This window comes from Nannospalax galili, unplaced genomic scaffold (assembly GCF_000622305.1).
Source record: "Nannospalax galili isolate Female #2095 unplaced genomic scaffold, S.galili_v1.0 scaffold841, whole genome shotgun sequence".
Taxonomy (NCBI): Eukaryota; Metazoa; Chordata; class Mammalia; order Rodentia; family Spalacidae; genus Nannospalax; species Nannospalax galili.
In genome coordinates, this window is record NW_008345000.1 from 2,244,970 (window position 1) to 2,259,423 (window position 14,454).

The 14,454-nt window shown below is 41.6% G+C and overlaps 1 protein-coding gene across 4 annotated transcripts in view; it reads left to right on the forward strand.

Annotated features, from left to right (window-relative positions):
* Positions 1–3,094: 3,094 nt before the first annotated feature.
* Positions 3,095–14,454, forward strand: part of Scaf11 (SR-related CTD associated factor 11) — a 64,525-nt gene continuing 53,165 nt past the window's right edge. For 2 of the 4 annotated variants that reach the window (XM_029567453.1, XM_029567452.1), the window contains exon 1: positions 3,099–3,361. The gene's annotated coding sequence lies outside the window, so the exon portion shown is untranslated. Of the gene's footprint in view, positions 3,362–14,454 lie in introns of all 4 variants that reach the window. The other 2 variants (XM_008841314.3, XM_008841313.3) reach the window with 2 other exon arrangements.

Consider the following 14,454-nt stretch of genomic DNA (forward strand, 5'->3'; position numbering starts at 1 on the left):
GCGACAACCTCTGGGACAGTTAATTATGTTTGCTTGGCAGCGGCCAAGTCTACACCAGGGGAGGGCTTGTTTTATTGACATACAATGCAGCATACTAACACCATTGACTCCATCTATGGTTATGTTGATCAGCATAAGATGCATTTTGGGGTTTGTCTTTCTTGAATGGAATATTGGTTTTAAGAAAGTTCAGTGATTTTTAAAAAAATTCTTGTAAAAACTTTTCCTTATAAACCTTTTTTCATTCCTTACATGGGCATGTTTTGTTTATGAGTCTTAACTGTGTAACATTTTGAATTCATAAATTTTACTGATGTAAAAATATCAGATTAAAAACATCTTTATTATATAAAAACTTAAAGAGAAAAAATTGATTTTTTCAAAACTGCAAAAAAAAAAAAAAAACAACAGTGACAGGGTCACTTCATGACTTAATGTGAAGTTTATTTTGTATTCTATTTGTAAATGATAATTACAGAAAGGACTGATATTTGCCTTAGAAAGTGCAACACAGTTGAGTATTTTGGTGAAGATAGCTTTATGATGTGTGCCATTTGTGATTTTAAAAATATATGTGTGTGTGCGTGCCAGTGTACATGTGGAAGGGGAGGACAACCTCGGCTGTTGGTTCTGGCCTTCCACCTTGGGTCTCTGTCACTGAGCACTAATGCCAAGTTAGCTGACCTGCTTCTGGGAAAGTTGTCTGAGCCTTTCATTCGCTATGGCACCTGGCTTTATGTGGGTTTCGAAGATTCAAATGCAAGTCCTCATTCTTGGGTGGCAAACAAGTTACCTACTAAGATCTCCTCAGCCCTCATTTGTTTTTTTATGATTATAATTACAACTAAAATATATCAAGTATGTCAACTATACCTAATTTCTCCATTTTTAGTTCTTTTATTTAAAACTATGTACTTCTTTATATTATAAATCTTAAAATATTTAAAGAACAAAGAAAGGAACATGTTTTTATCAAGCATACACAGTAAAGAGGAAGACACTATATATAGAAATAAACATGGTCTTTCCCCTGGGGAGGCAGGAGATGGCCACAAAGCACCACCTTCTATTAAGAGCAGTTTGTGGGTGGGAGGGTGGATGGGGAAAGGAGTGATGGTAGTCAAAGGACGCAAAGTTTGTGTCTTTTGTGGTCTAGTATGTAACATGATTACAGTTAATAAAAATGTATTTCATATTTCAAAGTAGTTAATAGAATGGATTTTAAATATTCTCACAACATACAGAGAATACGTAGTTGAGATGATGGATGTGTGAACTCACCTGATTTCACAATTCCACAATATACATTATGTGTTAACAGCACATTGTACCCTATAAATATATACTTATTGTCAGCTAAGAGCAGAAAATTTACCAGGCATGGTAATCCTGCCTTTAATCCTAGCACTTATCCTAGGCAAAGACAGGAGGATCTTTGTGAAATCGAGGCCAGCCTGGTCTACATTAGTTGAGTTCCAGGTGGGCTAGGGCTAGGGAGACTCTGTCAAAAAAAAAAAAAAAAAAAAAAGTGAAAAATTTTCTGCTAGGAATTTGGTTTTGTTGAAGCTGTATACTGTTATATCAATTTACAGACTGTCTTCTGCTGGTGGCGTGGGAGGCAGCACATGTCTGAAATCACTGGCCCTGGGAGGTTGAAGCAGGAGGATCAAGTCTGGGTACAGATTGGGCCGCATTATGCGACTCTGCCTCAAAAACAAAATATATGAAATACACACAGACTTGTATATATATATATATATGAAATACATAAAGACTGTATGATACATTCTCATTCAGGCGCTACTCTTAAGAAGATAAGCTTCGTTAGGATGAACTCTGGAGATCGTGCACAGGAAAGCTACACTTAATCTGTTGGGCAGTTCTTAACAGGGCCTTTTGATTTGATTTTCTCATATAAATTTTCAACCCAGATTTTCTTAATCACCACCCTCAATCATCTTCCTAAGGCACTATTTGCTCTAATGGTGGCAGGGAAAAGGCCCTTCATAAGAAAATATTTAAACTCCTTTAGATCACTGCTCCTTCAGATACCCCAAATACAGCAACACCATTAAATTCCCAAACGTCTTGACAAAACTGCGTGAAAAGCTGAAGACTTTAGAGGAGGCAAAGCTGCCATTCACGCATTCCTAAAGCAGTTATTCACCAAGTCCCTAGCAGTGCTTGGCTCTGCTCGGAGCCTAGTGAGACACCGTTCCAATCATCAGAGCGACAAGCATTTGGCAGAAGAGCAGCACAGGACCGAGGTGCCAGGGAAGCGACAAGATGAGTGTGCCGAGCAGAGGCCATGACAGCCAGCCGTCCGGGAGGACGCGGGGTCTGGAAGGGGACAGACGAGGACAGGTGCGCCCGGGGAGGCGGGCGGCGGGGAGCAGCAAAGCCGGGAGCAGGATGCCGACGATGGAGCCTGCGATGTGCCCGGGAGGGGCGACGGGGGCTGGGGTCCAACAAAAGATCTGCCCCTCCAGGGCAGGAGTCGACCGTGGCACAGGCCGTCCACGTCACAGGCTTGGCAGAGACTGCACAACCACAGCGATGGTCTGCAAAGCTAATCATGCTGCTTAACTAGGTGACGTGAGCTCCAGACGCTGGAGGAATCCCTGGGCTGGCCGGGCGCGCGGAGCAGAAAGCGCTTCATCCTCCGCGGGGTGGGAACTCCACCTACGACCCTTTGCAGCGTCAGGTTGCTGCAGGGCGGAGAGCAGATGCCGCAGACACTAGTCTTCCAAAACCAGCTTTATTGTCCTCGATCACGCAGCTCCGAAAGCCACCGAAGCAGCAGCCCACTAAGTTCGCGGACGGCGCATGCGCCGAGGCGGGGGCGGAGCCTGAGGACGTTTCCCAGAAGCCTCCGCCACTCCGAGCTGCCCGGACTCCCGCTCGCACGCCGGGCGACGTGCCCCGCCTACCACGTACGTCCAGCGCCAGCGGCAGTTTGCCAGCGCCGCCTGGCGGTCAGGATGAGCAGTGAGGACGTGCGCGCCGGGCCAAGCCAGCGAGTAGGCAGCGAGTGCAGGTCCGGCCGCCCGCGTCGTCACCACCGCGCGCCGACCTGTGGCGGCGCGGCTGAGCCCCGCCAAGGGAGGGAGCAAGGGAGGGAGGAGGCCAGACGGCGGGGGAGGGGAGCGGCGGTGGCGCAAGCGGCGCGGAGCAGCGCTGCCCCGGTCTGCTACTGCGTGGCTGCGTGCTCCCGACCCGGTCGGTGGAGCCGGCGCCCCCCGCGCGCTTCTGAGCGGCCGCAGGAGTCCATGGTGCGGAACTTAGCGGCGGAGTGACGGGCGCCTGGCTGCTTCCTGCGCTGGGGCGGCCGCTGGAGCGAGCGCCTGGACCTCGGCCTGAGGTAAACACCGCCGGCCCACAGATGGACGGGCCGGGGCGGCTGCGCGGACGGGCGGGCGGGCTCGGGGCCGGGCTCGGCAGCGGGAGGCCTGACAAAGTTTGCGCATCGCGCGCGGCCCGGGCGGCGTGGTGCGCCGCGAGCAAAGTTGGAGCCGGCCTGTGCGGGGCCTCGGCCGGGCCGGACCGAAGCCACCCCCCACCCCCCCGAAACGTGTACGCCGCGCTTCCGGGCGCTCCCAGGCCGGCTGGCTGGCCCCGCGACTTGGCAGACGCCGCTCAGTCTACGAGCCCGCCGTAAAACCAAACTTTACTCCGCTGCTGAACGAGGAAGAGTGGGCGCCTGTGCGCCCGGCCGCCTCTCCTCCCGGCCTGCCCCTCCCCACCCCCGCCCGGCCTGAAACCCGCTGCCTGGGCCGACAACCCGGCCCGATTTAGGCTCCCGGCCGGAGGCGGAGGTTGTGAGCCATTTCAAAGATTTCTCGCAGAGCCACACGTATTTTGAAAAATTGCTTTAAAAGACACCTGATGGTAGTTGATTAAAACATTCATAGAAATGGTGAATATTTATAAAGTCCCCCGTATATTGTCCTACCGTATTACACTAATATATAGTTGGTCATATTAATACGTGATTAATGTAGATACAGAATGTAATTTTTACATATTACTATGTGATACCGTGAGCCTACCTTTTCATTCATTTTGGGTACCGTCCATCTAGCAGTGAGCTAAGATAAGCAAAAGTGATGAAAAAGTTTTCAATATGCTTTCACTTATAGATGTACAATAAAATTTTCCCCACTTCGGGCTATTTTCTTTGAATTTTGGGAAAAGCGTTTTATTGCATTTTCTAACTTTCAAGGCAAAGAGAATTCATGCATAAGACTACTTCCATTAGCAGCAGGATATTGAAGCTGGCCTTGAACTCACAGAGATCCACCTGCCCCTGCCTCCCACTTGCTGGGATTAAGGGCGTGCGCCAGTACTGCTGGCTTTTAAAAAAAATTATTATTTATTATTTTATGTGTTTGTGTTGCCTGCATGTGTGTAAGTGCACCTGTCGTGCAGAGCACTAGGAGTTCAGAAGAGGGTGTCAAGTTCCTCTGGAACTGGAGTTACAGATACTGCCAGGTGGATGCTGGGAATTTGCAAACCTGTGTCCCTTTGCAAGCACAACCAATGCTCTTGAGCACTGAACATCTCACCAGCCCAAGATTAGCAATTTTTAGGATGGCTTCACTTTAACCATAATTTTTTTTTTTTTTTGGTCTTTTTGAGACAGGGTCTCCCTGTAGCCCAGCTGTCCTGGAACTCACTATGTAGACCAGGCTGGCCTCGAATTCACAGAGATTTACCTGCCTCTGCCTCCCAAATGCTGGGATTAAAGGCATGTACCACCACACCCGGCTAACCATAATATTTTTTATTGGTGCTTTGCAAATATGTTAACGATCTTTCAGTTTCACACTAAGGCACTTTTCCTTGCAGAAATTTAAGTGCATTTTAAGATTTCAGTTGGATAAAACTTGAATGTTTTCTTCCTGTAAAGATATATATTTATGCTAAAAAGTTCAATATTACAAAGGGGAAATGTATAGAAGAAGACAATGTAAAGTTACTATGTTACTTGAAAACATGGTGTGAAGAAAATTTGGAGAATTTTCTCTGTGATTCCTTTATGTGGTTGTGAGGCTCATTGGTTGAGATTGAAAGTTCAGGGATAATCAACTTCCCTATCATCCTTTGAGCAGTGATTAGTGTTAAGGCAGTTTTCTGGAAAACCCACTGTTAATCAGCAAAATAAGCTGCAGTACATTTACAAGTTGCTTTTGATTCATCAATAACACCTTTAGTAAGGAGGTACAATGTTACACTACCCATCAGCTTAATATATTGGGCTTTTTAGGGACTTCAGTGAGATGTAGTTGTAAAACTAACACTCTGCCAGGTGTGGTGGCACACGCCTTTAATCCCAGCACTTGGGAGGCTGAGGCAGGCCGGTCTCTGTGAGTTCAAGGCCAGCCTGGTCTACATAGTGAGTTCCAGGACAGCTGGGGCTACAGCTGTCTCAAAAAGACCCCCCTCCCCTCCAAAAAAAAACTAACACTCTAAGAGGGCAATGTGCATACAAGTAAAAAAATCAGTTATAGATAATTTCCACTGTAATTTCCTAGCATCTGCTCTTGTCTCAGTCATGTAAGTTGGATCTTGCCTTACCTTGCCTATTGAAATATGGAAGCTTAAGACCTTTTGTGAGACAAGGTCTCATGCAGCCCAGGCTGGCCTTGAACTTTTGATCTGTTTGCCTCCACCTCCTAAGTGCTGGGATTACAGGTGCACTGGCTTCAAACCCAAAATCTCGATGTTCTCCTTCTCTAAGAATAAATGAATAATAGCCTTGCACTTTTTCTTCTGAGTGGTGATGATCATAGTAACAAGTAGAGCCCAGACTTAGACTTGTTGGGCCACATGATAGCTCAGAAGGTAAAGGTGACCTGAGTTCAATCCCTGGAACTCACATAAAGGTAGAAAGAACCAACTCCACAAAGTTGTCCTCTGGGTTCCACATGCTTGCTGTGAACCCCCTCCCCTCCATCATGTACACATACACAATAAATAAAAATATGAAATGTCCAGTATTCTTAAGATTTATAGTCCCATTATCCCCCCCACCCCCTCTGTTAGGGAAATAACTTTCTTAAAAAAAAGATCACTGTTCTCTTTAACCTACCGTTTTTAACACGTTAGCAGCTGGAGTGACCCTTATCTATTAGATAGCATCACTTCTCAAGTGGCTTTCCTTCTTAGTCATGGTGAAATCCATAGTATGGCCTTTAAGACTCTTGAGTTTTGAGTCTCTGACTTTAGCTCCTTTTCTCCAGTGCTACTTACCTGTGCAGCAGCCCCTTCTCCCCAAATTTCTGATCCCCTTTAAAAAAAGTATTTTTTTGTTTTATGTTTGTGAATATATTGCCTGCATGTGTGTAAGTGCACCCGTGTCATGCAGTGCCTGTGGAGGTCAGAAAAGAAGGTTGGAATCCCCTAGAACTGGAGTTACAGATGGTTGTTAGCTTCCATGTGGGTGCTGGGAATCAAACCCAGGTCCTCTGCAAGAGAAGCAGTGCTCTTAACTGCTCAGCCATCCCTTTGCTTTTTATGTCTGATTTTTCTCCATAGCATTTTATCATTTTCCAACATAATACTATTAATTTATTACATAAGTTTATTGTATTTCTTTACTGTAGTCCAACTTCATGAGAGTAGGGTTTGTCTTAAAAAATTCTTTTAAAAATTGCATTTACTATTTATTTTGCTTGTCAGAGGACATCTTGGGAGTTCCATCCTTCTGTCATGTGGATCCTGGGGATCAAATTTAGGTTTTCATACTTGGTGGCAGCATCTTTACTGCTGAGCCATCTCACTGACCCAGGGTTTGTCATTTTGTTGCTGTTTTAATCCTAAAAATCTGAACAGTTGTAGTGGGTACTCAATAAATATTTAGGAAATTTTATACTTTCTGTTGTAAACATTAAAGCTAGTAATTGTGGGGCTAGATGTGGTGGTATACTCCTTTGATCCTAGCACTTGGGAGGCAGAGGCAGGCAGATTTCTGTGAGATTGAGATTTGGCCTGCATAGTGAGTTCTAGGCCAATTGGGACTACAAGGAGACCCTGTCTCAAAAAACAAAACAAAAAGCTGGTAATTGTGGTCTGAAAGTATAGTCTCACTCTTGCATAAATTGCCAGATTACTTATATCGATGCATATAGGCCAATGTTGAGGTAAAGAGTCCACATTTTAAAATTTGTGTAAGCATATTTGCACCGTTATGTGCACCTCTGTGCACAGAGACGAGAAGAGGGTGTCAGATTCCTTGGAGCTGGGGTTACAGATGCTTGTGAGTATCCTGACATGCATTCTGATATCCAAATTCTGGTTTCATGATTGAACAGCAAGTGCTTTTAGCTGAACTATCTCTTTGGCCCAAGGGTTCACATTTTAACAAGGGAGAGTGGTGGTTTGTAACCTTGAATCTGTTGACAAAATGTAGAAACAAAGAGTGCTTAGCTAAAAGTAAAGTAGTTATACTGCCTTTTGTCTAAATTAAAAAAAACAAAACAAAACTATTTAGAAGCTGTGTGAGGTTATTTAGAAGCTGTGTGACATATCTTTGGTAGTTTCAGTACTTAGAACTATCATTTTGGTATGTATTGAAAGGGAGGAGAGGCAGCAGTAGTGGATATGGAAAGATTGCCCAGGAGGCTTTTGGCAGTATTCTAGAGGAGATGAAAATAACATGATTGGGATTAGAACCTTGGAGATGGGCTAAGTGGATGGGATTTGAGATAAACAGACCTCTGTTGGTAGTTGTAGTGAGGGAGAGAGAAATTTCAAAGATCACTGCTGGGTTATACAGCTTGGCTGAGGTGTGTACCAAATAAGGACTACAGTTTAAATCCCTTTGGGGCTTTCAAGTGGATGTGCTATGGGTGGTTTAGATATGTTGTTCTGAGGTTCTGAAGAGGGAATTGGCTGGAGAAATAAAATTGAGAGTTACCAATATAGGTAATTAAAACTATAGGTATCGGAGCTAGAGAGATGGCTCAGCAGTTAAGAATACTCAGTGAAATTTCCCAGGGAAGGGAATTTATCTGTGAATGGAAAACACAGTGGTCTTACACATCAAGTTTTCCTGGAAGAGTATGAACTCCCAAAGAATGCAGTGAAGGTCAGAGAAGCAGGAGGGAAAGGGAGATGTTAAGGAAATCATAGAGAGGGTTTCAGGAGAGAATGGTAGGGTCAAAATGGGGATGAAAGTTGGATAAGCATTGCATTTTTTGTTGAACATAACAACATGAAATTTAGTGGCTTTTTGAGCAAGTAGGACTGTAAGCTTCCTTTCAAATTGGTGCTTGGGTAATTGCTTAGCTAATTTTAAAAGTGCTGAAAAAAAGTTTAAGAAATTACCCACCCACAGTATAGAAAGCACTTGATGTTAATCCTGTATTTACTGTGTGACTAGTCTCCTGTAGATATTTTACAGTTTGGGGTGTAAATTCATTTGATCCTTTCAGTAGCTTTGCAATATTAGATACATTAGTCTGTTTTACAGAAATGAGCTTTGAGTCTCTAGATATGTTAAATTACTTACTAGTTTTGAGTCTCTAGATATGTTAAATTACTTATTAGATAGAGTATCTGCTTAATCTCTGTAGGTCCATCTAATGTTGGCCTATATGATTTTATTATACCAGTTGTCCTTTGAACCTGTAGACCATTGCAGTCCAGTAGACATTTCTGTGAATACTCTCTTCGTTGCCCAGTACAGTAGTTGATAGCAACAAGTTTGGCTAGTGCAGTTGGGGAACTGAAGAGTGTGGTTACCTTCCTGCCCCATGATGGTTAATAGATCAGATGTCGTTAAGGATCTCATAAATATCAAATCAGAGTCTCTAGAAGTGAAGGGATTTGGGATTTAGCTCAATGGTAGAATGCTTGCTTAACAAGCAAAAGGCCCTGGGTTCTCTCTCCAGGGCCAGAAAAAAAAAAAAAGGTGTACATGAAAATGCTCATTTTGAAAGTAGTGCTTTGATTACGTGTGACTTAGTGCAAATTTTGTAGGTAGCTTAAACAATTGCAAGCTTTCGGAAAAATTCGAAGTATAATTTAAGGATTCCCCCTGAACCACTTGAAATTTAGTGGCAGATGAGTCTTAATCATCTCAAATAAATACAAGTTCGAGGACTTTCTGTGACATAATTACAATGTAAACATCAAGGTCAAAAACTTAACCTTGGTATGTTACCACCATCTGACCTCAGGTTTCTTTGTTTTGCTAATTTCTGTAATAATTTCTTTTGTAACAAAAGAATTCAATTCTGCTTTGTTTTTCATTTCATTCTAGTGTCTTAAAAAATTTTGTATTTTTATTTTATGTGTATGAGTGTATTGATTGCATGTAAGTGTACCTGTGTCATGCAGTGCTTACAGAGGTCAGAAGAGGGCGTCAGATCCCCTGGAACTTGAGTTATGGATGGTTGTAAGCCACCATGTGGGTGCTGGGAACCGAACTGGGTTAAGCCAGTGCTCTTAACCTCATTTTTGTGTCTTGTCTTAGACTTTTTTTAACCTTGGAAAAGCTCTCATTCTTACTTTGACTTTTGTGATCTTGATACTTATTACCAATTACAAATTGGTTGTTACTTGTTTCAATTTGGGCTTGCCTGATAGTTCCTTGTAGGATTCATTCAGATCATGCACTTCAGCTGTGAAGTGTTCTGTTCATTGCATCCTGTCAGCATGTTTTCTATCTCTCCCATTACTGGCAGTTTGTACTTTGATCAGTTGATTAAGGTGAGGCCCTCTTCGGTGTAGAATTCATTTTTTCCCCTTAGTAATTAATGGCTATTTTATGTTGAGAATTTGGAGACTAAAAATAGCCTTTTCATTATCAAACTTAATATGTACTCGTCCTCAATTGTCACAGCTTTGGTCAATGAAAGTCCTTCAATGCAGTGTCTTAATATTTTTTTCAGTTGCTTTGAGGACATTGAATGTGCAAAGAAATACATTCCTCCTTTAGTGTGTGTCTGTGTGTCTGTGTGTGAGAGAGACAGACAATGTTGGGAATCTCACATACCAGGTACAATGGTACTTTTTTTTTGAGACAAGGTCTAAAAATGCAGTTCATGCTGGCCTTGAACTTATGATGCTGCCTTATCCTCACCAGTGCTGGCAATACAGGTGTGGTGTGTCACACCCAGTAAATTCCTTGCTTGTTGGTACAGGCTTAATTTGTACTTTTCCCTTCACAGCCCTAGAACCAACCATTTGCCTATTATTTCTTTTGAAGAAACGTATTTAGAAACCACACTTTGGCTGCTGAATTTATTTCCTTATCTATGTATAAGAAACCATGTGTTTGTACCAAATTCAGCCCACAGATTTGGCTGATTTCCTTGCTTTCCAGATTATGACTTTGTCGTTCAAGGGAGAAGCTGGCTCTTGTTATCCTTATTGTATTTACTTACCATATCCTTGCATGGAGCTAATTCCGTTCTCATGACTGTTCTCTCTCCTCATTGCTTAAGTTTTAAACTCTACTTAGGCTCTAACGTTCTGTGTTAGGATGTCTGACTCTGGGTTTCTCAGAGAGCTCATGCTGAGGATGTTAATACTTTTGAGTTCTACTAACTCACTTTGGGGTTCTTTACTGTCCCTGAGATAACTATCTTGCTTGTTGACTTGGCCTGTCACACCTCCAGCTAGAATACTGGTATATAGACAAGCTCTTTTAAAGATTATACTTACTTTTTTAGTAAAAGATTGTTATGCCAGTGATTTTTTTTTTTTTTTTTTAGTGAAAGTTAGTGTTCATACATGTTCTCAGCTTTTAAATTGAACTTCTCTTGAGACTTACATCTTTATTAAAGATAAGACTATACTAACTCATTATTTTCTCTTTTACTCTAGAGTTATCAACCTTAAGTTTATAATTTTGGGGGTTTAAAAAAGTTTTACACGGCAGCTAACAACTGTCTGTAACTCCAGTTCCAGGGGATCCAACAGCCTCTTCTGTCCTTGGGCATTGCATGACATGGGTGCACTTACCTACATGTAGGCAATACATGCATACTCATCAAATAAAAATAATAAATAGTAAAAGTTTTATCAGTAAGGTGATTTTAATTCATTCTTGTTTAGGTTTGTTTAGGTTTAGGAGTCAGTCACCTTTTTGAGGTGACTTGGTTTTCTCAGCTCAGTTTTCCTTACCTATTTTAATTTTTAAATAATACCCGAGTCTGATGGTAATAACAGCTATAACAACATCTCTTAAGTTTGCTCAGTTTAGTGAGTGACTTTTCAAGCCTTTTTAATGCGTGCGTGTGTGCTTGTGGAGGCCAGGGGACAACCTTGTGTGTTATTCCTCAGGCACTTCCTACCTTTTTTTGTTTTTGTTTAAATCAGTCTTTTCACTGCCTTGGGCTTGCCTAGTAGGCTAAGCAGGGTGGTCAGTGACACTTGGGACTCCACCTGTTTCTGTCTCCCAGCACTGGGACTATAAGTGACTGGATTTTTATATGGGTTCTGGGGATCAAACTCAGGCACTTTTGCTTGCAAGGCAAGTAGTTTACCAACTAAAGTATCTTTTTAGCCATTAATGCAGTGTTTTGATGTCTAGTTTTGATACTGTTTATATATATTTACAATGTACCTCTTTTTTTTAAAAAAAAATATTTTTATGTGTATGAAAGTTATGCCTGCATGTATGTGAGTGCACCTGTGTCATTTAGTGCCCATAGAGGACAGACGAGGACGTCAGATCCTCTGGAACTGGAGTTAAGGATGGTTGTTAGCCACCTTGTGGGTGCTGGAGTTTGAACCTGGGTCTTCTGCAGTAACAGTCAGTGCTCTTAACTGCTGAGCCATCTCTCCAGCCTAAACAATGTACCTCTTTAAAGAGTATTAAATACAGAAAGTCATACTGAATAGTTCTTGCCTGGTATAACAGTAGGCATTCTCCCTTCCACAAATCTTTGTTCCTGTTTGTTGATACCTTTGTGTCTTTTAGGTCAAGGATAAAGCATGGCCCATGCGCTTGAAGAGCTTAGTCCTAATCAGATTCTCCAGTTGTTCATTCAGTGTTCTTCCTTTTTCTCTAATGTTATGTACTTTCCTTTCTCTCCTGTTTGCCATGTGTTAATCCTAAAACCACCACTTGAAATATCTCAGAATCCACTTTCCAAATGGGTAGATGGGGAGAGAGGTAGACTTGCTCATGTATTTTTGCAAAACACAGTTAAATCCTAGTTTGTCCTTGAAGTCCCAGTCATGGCTCATATTTGTTTGCCCTGACCTTCTGCTTTCTTAAATAAACGTGACTGAATTAGTCCTGAAAATACTCTTTTTTAATAAATATTTTATTATTTTTATTTTATGTATGAGTGTTATGCCTGCATGTAGGTAAATGTACCCATGTCACGCAATGCCTGCGAAGGACAGAAGAGGCTGTTGGACCCCTTGGAACTGGAGTTACAGCAGTTGTTAACTGCATGTGGGTGCTGGGATTCGAACGTGAATCTTCTGCAAGAACAGTGTTAACTGCTGAGCTATCTCTCCAGCCCCCTGAAAATATTCTTAAAACATTTTTTTCTCTATTCTTATTAGTCAGCAAGTTACTCCCTCTGAATCTCTTAGAACTTTCTTACCTGTTCTTACTTTTGGAACTTTGTATATGCCATCTTGTTCATTTCCTGTATCCCATTTCTCCAGCCCCATGTACAGGAAGGGGTACAGTGCCTTAATCCTTATATTCCAGTGTCAGGCAAAGTACCCTGTCCACTATGATAATTGCTCAGAAGCATAAAGTAAATGAAAACATTAAGGGAGTCGTCAAGGCAGCATGCTGTTTTGAAAATTCTCAGAGCAGTTTATATATGGTCTTTTAATACAACACTATTTTGTATGCCTGATAACCCGACAAGAAAAATTGTCTACTGGAGAATAAATGTTAATAACTTCAAGAAAATGGTAAACTATCATTCACTTGAAAACCTTAGTTAAAAGAACTTTTCAGATAGGACAACTTCAATGCAGAATACCATATTTCTTTAGGAACAGTTGTTCATGTCCAGTTACATTAATGTAATATGAGTAAGATACATGAAACAATAAATATCTTTATTGCTTCAAAACTGCCACAGAAGTAGATGAAAGTGTTGGGGAAGCTAATACAATGAAAGTTTGAAAAGAAGTTAAAAAATACATGTCATATTGCTATACCTACTCCTACTTTTTTGGTTATTGTTTGTATGCCATCTTTTTCCTTATTTTATGGAAAAAGCCACATTCTGTGTATTTTTTCTGTGTCTTTGCACATAGAATGAGTTTCTTAGGGAGGTAGGCAGTGTGTGTGTTGTGGGCACAGATATGCCGTGATGTGCATGTGGAGGTCAGAGAACAGCCCAGGTGTTGGTCCTTGCCTGCTACCATGTTTGAGGCAGGGTTTCCTTGCTTTTTTTAACTGAGTAGGAGCTCTGGGATTTCAGGAGTTTGTACTGTGTATGCCTTTGGTTTTTACATGGATTTGGGGATTCAGGTTCTCATGCTTACTGAGCCATCTTTCAAACTCCAGCTTTTTTATTTTTTTATTTAAAGTTTTGGTAATTTTTTTTTTCCCTCAAACTGCTTCAACTTTAGGTATAGAATTACTTTATAAAACATATGAAACATAAGACAACATATAAAACATATATAAACATATAAACCTAAGAATTACTATAAAACATATATTAAAATATTTTTATTTATTTATTTGATCTTTTTGAGACAGGGTCTCCCTGTAGCCCCAGTTGGCCTGGAACTCACTATGTAGATCAGACTGGTCTTGAACTCACAGAGATCTGCCTGCCTCTGCCTCCTGAGTGCTGGGATTTAAGGCATGTGCCACCATGCTCGGCACATATTTTAAAAAAAAAATTTTTAACTGGTTCAGCCCCTATGGAAGGCAGTGTGGAGAACTCTTAGAAAACTACAAATGAACCTACCATTTGACCCAGTTATACCACTCCTTGGCATATACCCAAAGAACTCGTCCTGCTGCAGAGACACTTGTACATCCATGTTTGTTGCTGCTCTTTTCACAATAGCTAAGAGATGGAAGCAACCTAGGTGTCCCTCAATTGATGAGTGGATAATGAAAATGTGGTTCATATATACGATGGAGTTTTACTCAGCAGTAAAGAAAGATGAAATCATGAAATTTGCAGGTAAATAGATTTAGAAACTGTTATACTGAGAGAAGTAACACAGACTCAGAAAAGCAAAAGACGTATGTTCTCCCTAATTTGTGGATCATACACCAAATCTTTACAATAGATGGGGTTCTATTCAGCAGTAAAGAAAGATGAAATAATGAAATTTGCAGGTAAATAGATTTAGAAACTGTTATACTGAGAGAAGTAACACAGACTCAGAAAAGCAAAAGACGTATGTTCTCCCTAATTTGTGGATCATACACCAAATCTTTACAATAGATGGGGTTCTATTCAGCAGTAAAGAAAGATGAAATAATGAAATTTGCAGGTAAATAGA